This window comes from Elaeis guineensis, chromosome 11 (genome assembly GCF_000442705.2).
Source record: "Elaeis guineensis isolate ETL-2024a chromosome 11, EG11, whole genome shotgun sequence".
NCBI classification, from domain to species: Eukaryota; Viridiplantae; Streptophyta; class Magnoliopsida; order Arecales; family Arecaceae; genus Elaeis; species Elaeis guineensis.
The window spans coordinates 91,625,799-91,632,359 of NC_026003.2; positions in this window are offsets into that span (position 1 = coordinate 91,625,799).

The window sequence follows — 6,561 nt, forward strand, 5'->3', positions numbered from 1 at the left end:
TTGAATAATATTATCGATGAAAATTTTACATCATAAATAATTTAATTTACGATGAACATTTACACCGCTAATAATTATTTACGATGAAAAGTTTTCTATCATTATTAATTATATATTTATTAAAAAATTAAATTATGTTAGTAAAATATTTTTGATGATAAAAATTTTATCGAGAATAATTATGTCACAAATAATTCAGTCATATTTTTTTAAAAAAATTTATGAATATATATTTTAAATTTATATGTATAATAATTTTTATAAATTAAAAAAATTAAAATAATAAATTTACATAATAAATTGATAAATAAATTTTATTATTTTATTATATTAAATTTTATTTATAAAATATTTAAAATAAAAAAAAAATACATTAATATGCCGTCAAATATCGGCATTTGGAGAATGAGCTGGGGACGAGGAGCACTCGATAGAGCTCGGACCGATGATGGAGCTCGAATCGGCCTATTGCTACCTCATCAACTGTATCGTCTGCTTCATCTGCACTATCTACTCCATCATCTGGATCTAAAATCACTGATAGTCATCGATGCATGTAGCCAACTCCTGAGCTCGTTGCTCGGCCTGCTCTCGATCCATGATAGCCTGCCTCTGCACCTCCATCAGCCGAGCCTCGCACGCAGAATGGATGTCAGTCCAAGATGAGCATGAGGATGAGGGAGTAGTGATCCCATACCCTAGATCCCTAACATAATAGGATCTCATATCGAGCACCTAATCATAGATCTCATCATCTGTGGGTGCGATCGAGCCCTCAGGGGTAGGCTGGGATCTCATGTCTGTTATACGATCTTAAAAATTAAAATTAGAGTTATTTTAATTTTTTAATAAAAATCAGATTGTGAATGAAAAATAATTGAAAAAAATTACAAAGAGCTCCTGGCTCCCCATCGTCCACTCCCCCGATCGTCACTGGTAGGTCCGTTGGTAGACATCGATCCTACCAGGAAGCTTGCCACTCTCAGCATCTCTCTGCAATTTAAGAATTAATTAAAAAAATTTTAAATAACTAAATAATTATATACTAATTAAAAATTAAAAATTACCTACCATGTGCTCCATGTGATGAGCAAACGATCTCGAACCCCAATAATGCGGCACGATCTGTCTCGCCCAGTTCGTCGCATTCTAGGCACATCGTCTCTGTAAAATTACCAGTCAAATTAGTAGATAATAAATTTAATTTAAAAATAAATAATTTAATAATTAAACTATAAAAAAAAATAGATGTGTAACCTGATATGCCAGATCCTCGTACTGTCGGTATATGGCAATCCAATCATCCATGGTGATGTTGTTATAAGGCTGCTACCGCACTGCCTCCTCCCCATGATCCTACACCACCCGGTACCAATGCTGATGCATGTGATGGTGATAATCTTTGAAATACAATGATAACTGAGTGTCGATGGCTCGCCTCACACAATCCTCCTCAAAATCAGCGATGTCAAATACATCCTATCAATAACTAATATTAAAAGAATACTATGTAAATTAAATATTCATAATATAATTTATTTTATCTGTAAGTGGGTGTAGAAAATCTCTCTCTAAGCCAGTAGAACGTGATGTCAATCGAAGAGTATCACGGGGGTATAACTGCAGCATATAATGCCTAACTCAGTCTATCATGGCTCACACCATCCTCTAATGGGTCTGATGTAGCCGACCGGTATCTCGATCCGGGGATGCTGTCCCGGGTGCTCGCATCTCCAACGCTCCAGAGCGAGGTTCTTCGATGGACCTCACCCTCACCTCACCATCGATGAAGACTGATCTAAAACAATAATAAATAAATTATTAGTATAATCCAAATAAAAGAATCAAATTTCATTATATATAAAGTGTAATAATTAATACCACTGGGACTCGCCTCACTGGGACCCGACTCACTTGGACCCGCCTCACTGGGACCTACTAGTGCAGGACCCTCTGACAGTGGAGCCGGTGCAGCAACGGAGATTGGTGAAGGTGTCTCAACCTTCGAGGTATCTGCAGGTAACTGTGAACACGAATGTCATCGTTTGTCTCCTAGTGCCATATTTGCAAAAATTGAGATATAAATAAATATAATATTAAATAATAATAATAATAATAATCAAATAATATTTTAATGAATACAATTATATCGCATACCATTATTAGAAGAAAAAATTAAATAAAGAATATAGATCTACTCATCAATATTCATATCTTCTTTGATGTGTAGATCCTCGTTCGAATCACAGTAATCGTTATATGTATCATCTTCTATCTCATCGTCATTTATGAACCGATCGTCGCCCTCCGACTCATCAAGATTAAATATAAAATCAGCTTCAACTTTGTTGGATGGAAGATCAGCCCTATTCAAATGTGTCGTTACAAGTTCTTCATCAGCCAAAAGCTCGACTAATGTTTGTTCTTCTTTCTGAAAAACTTCTTCTTCATGTAAATCTGAATTTTCATCCATCTCTAATCGAATTGGTATGTCATATACGCCTCTAGATGTTATTTTTTGTATAACATACCAATTACCTCGATACTTTAGATCCTTCAAATATATTACTTATTTCATTTGAGTTGCTAATATATACGGCTCATTTTGGTATCATGTTCATGTAAGATTTACTCTGATAAATTATGAATCGATATAAATATCGATCTTTTTATTACTAATATCCCACCATTCATACTGAAACAAAAATATAGAATTACTGGACCCATACTTCAGTTCTATGATATCTACCAGTATACCATAATAATTAATCTCTTCTTCTCTTTCATATCTTGTTGTAGCAAGTCCACTATTCTGGATCCATTGTTGCATCTCAAGTTCTCTTATGTAAAATCTCATTCCTCCAATGATACAAGATGCGTAGTGATTAACTTTTCGATCGGGACCATATGCTAAATCGTGCAACTCATCCATCACACCCATTTTTTTATTGAAATACTTTTATTTCATCTACATCATAAGATAAAAAATTATATTGGTTCAAATAATATTATTTATAAGTAAATAAATAACATATCACTAATATAACTTACAAGATCACCAAAATATTTTGTAAATTTCTTCCTATGTCGATCATCGGCATCCATATTATTTTTTCTACATAGTATACTCTTGTGCTCACTGCAAGAAGTTACGATTTTAATTTTATATCGACATAAAAAAAAATTTAATCATTAAACAGTATGGTAAGATGATACTTACTCAATAAAATCTTAAATTTTTTTATAATTATTTAGAATATAAAAATATACTTTGGATAGCTCATTCACATCCATAAATTTATATCTCCTTGCACCAATAGGTCGAACCGTTTGTTTAAATATAGACAACATCGGTTCATTATCACCCCATTCGTGGTTTGCGTTATGATCTGCATGATTGAATTTTATTTCAATATCATTAAGATATATCGAGCAGAATGTGATACACTCGATAGCTATACATGCTTTTGCTATAGATCCTTCAGGCCCTGCTTTATTGTGCATATATTTTTTTAAGATGCACAAGAATCTGTAAATAATAATAAATTTAAATTTTAGAAATATATTTAAATTTTATAATTGATATGACAAAGTACATATAATTTTTTTATCTTTCAATAGGATACATCCATCAATAATATACCGGTCCAGCCAAAAGAACTTTCTTTGGAAGATGAACAGCCAAATGCACCATAATATCAAAAAATGATGGTGAAAAATTTTTTTCTAACTTACAAAGAATGAGTACAATATCCTTCTCTGATCTCTCAAGTAAGTTAATTTTTAATTTTCGACAACACAGTTTTCAGAAGAATACTCCCAGCTCAATCAATCACGGTGACCATCACCATCCAAATAGCCATGCATGACCACAGGAAGCAAACATTGTATCATCACATGAGAGTCATGACTTATCATACCGGAGATATTACCATCTTTGTTCCCAATATACCGCGATACATTTGAAGCGTATGCATTAAAAAATTTTATAGTTTCGAACCATCCACATAAATTTTTTTTTTCCTCTCCAAACAGTGAATAATATGCGGGTGGCATAAAAAATCTCTCACCTTTATGAACTAAATGCAACTTCGATCGGATTCCCATTTTCTATAAATCAAGATGAGCTTTTGTATCATCTTTTATTTTTTTCTGAATTATTCAATACAATATCAATGATATTATCATAAATATTCTTTTCAATTTGTATTACATCCAGATTATAACAAAGTAGTAGCTGCTTCCAATACGGTAGTTCGAAAAAGATGCTTCGCTTCATCCAATTCAGCTCAGCTTCAGTACGCTTTCGCTTGCGAGTATCCGATATTTTTTCAAATCGGATATTTTCAATGACTTCAAGTTGTTCTAAAATTTTTGCTCTACTTAACTTCTTAGGTGGCGGACGTCGATCGAACTTACCATCAAAATATTGGTTATAATGGGTCCTTCAAAAATGATTAGCAGGAAGAAACCATCGATGACCCATTAAACATATTTTTTATCCGTGCTTTAAATGTAAGGAGGATGCATCCCTATTGCATATTGGACATGCAAGATATCCTTTGGTGCTCCATCCAAATAAGTTTTCATATGTCGCAAAATTATTTATGGTCCATAAAATTGAAGCATGCAACTTAAAATTACTTTGACTCATAGAATCATATGTCTGTACCTCATTTTTCCATAACTCCTTCAGATCATCAATTAAAGATCGTAGATATATATCAATTTCATTACCTGATACTTCCAGACCCCAAATCAACAGTGATAGAAAAATAAATGGATCTTTCATGCACTTCTAAGATGATACATTATATACAACTAGAATCACAGACCACATGTTGTAAGGTATTTAGATTGCCAAAAGGATTAAATCCATCTGTCGCTAGATCAAGCCGGATATTGCGTGGGTCACTCGCAAAGTGCAGATGCTTTGCATCGAAATCTTTCCACACTAAAGAGTTGGTCAGATGGCTAAGTATGTCTCCTCCAAAATTCGCTGCTCATAATGCCATCTCATTTCTTTAGCTGTCTTTGTGGATATATACAACCTTTGAAGTCTTGAAATTAATAAAAAATATCTCAAAACCTTTTAAGGTATCTTCTTTGCTTTCCTATTATCGGTTTTGTATCTTGGCTCACCGCAATTTGGACATTCAATTGCTTGTTCGTTATCCTTATAAAATAATATGCAGTCATTTTTGCAGGCATGTATAGGAGTATAGCCAAGTTCCACTTTTCGCATGTATATTTTTGCTTCAGAATATGATTTTGGAAGTCTCTCTCCATCGGACAAAGCTGCTTTAATCAATGTTAAATTTGATCAAATGACTTCTGACTCCATCAGTTCACAATTTTAATATGAAGTAATTTTATCAAAAACTTTAACTTGAAAAATTGTATACAGTTTGGATAGAGTGACTCTTGTGCATCCCTTACAAGCTTTGCAAATTGTTCAGAAGTCCCTTCTACCTTAAGCCGGATATTATGTTCATGATCAGAATTGCTTTTAGATGTAGCAATATTCATGCATATATTTGAACAAGCATCTTGATATGAATCATCTAACAATTCTCCTATATCATTATGTTCGACAGGTCCATCAGCATCACTATCAGCTTCAGTATCGTCATCATCGCACACCACTTCATTTGGATCACCCTCCCCATGCCATGTCCAATAAGTATACTTCTTATCCATACTATATTATAGCAAATGCTCCTCAACAAGTGTTATGTGATGATATACGATATTGACACATCTCTTACATGGATACTTTATCCGACTAGAACTGTCAGCCTTATATTGTGCAAAGTCAATAAAATCTCGAACTTCTTTTTGATATTCAGAAAAAAAAATACCTCTAGCATTCATCCAACTTTTGTTGATATTCATCTAACAATAAACATTAAAATCATTAACAATCAAAAAAAAAGTTCAGTGGTATTCTGGATCCCGATTCGAATTTTGAACTGAATCATGTTTTGAATTCCAGCCAAAATCCTGATTCGAATCCAGATCCGAATCACTTCATACAAAATAACACATATTAAAGAACACATGCAGACTGAACATTAACACAGAAAATGTGTTACATCAACTTAATAAAGTAAAAATACATGATCCTATCCATTTCAAATCATTACTAACACGTGTGGCCCTATCCCTTTCAGAAAAGTAATAATCTCATTATTGTTATTAGTAGATATTTCATCTCATTTTTGTGAAAATTTTGACAGTATCTCCCCATAGTTCTCCAAGTATACGATGTGGATATGGTGCCTACGCACCCTATCCACCACATATCCGGAGAACAATAAACAGATAACTACTGAATACCACATAATGAAATAAAATATCAACTATTAACAATAATAATTTTATTACTTTTTCAAAAAGCCCAAATATGGAACATCCAAGTTTCGATCTCGATAAAGATCGAAATTTGAACAAAAATCTATGGCTTAATATAATTTAAGTACCATCTTTGAATATGTATTCGAAGATAGATTTCTAATTTATTAAAAAAGAATAACTTCATATTGAAATTTCTTCATCAAA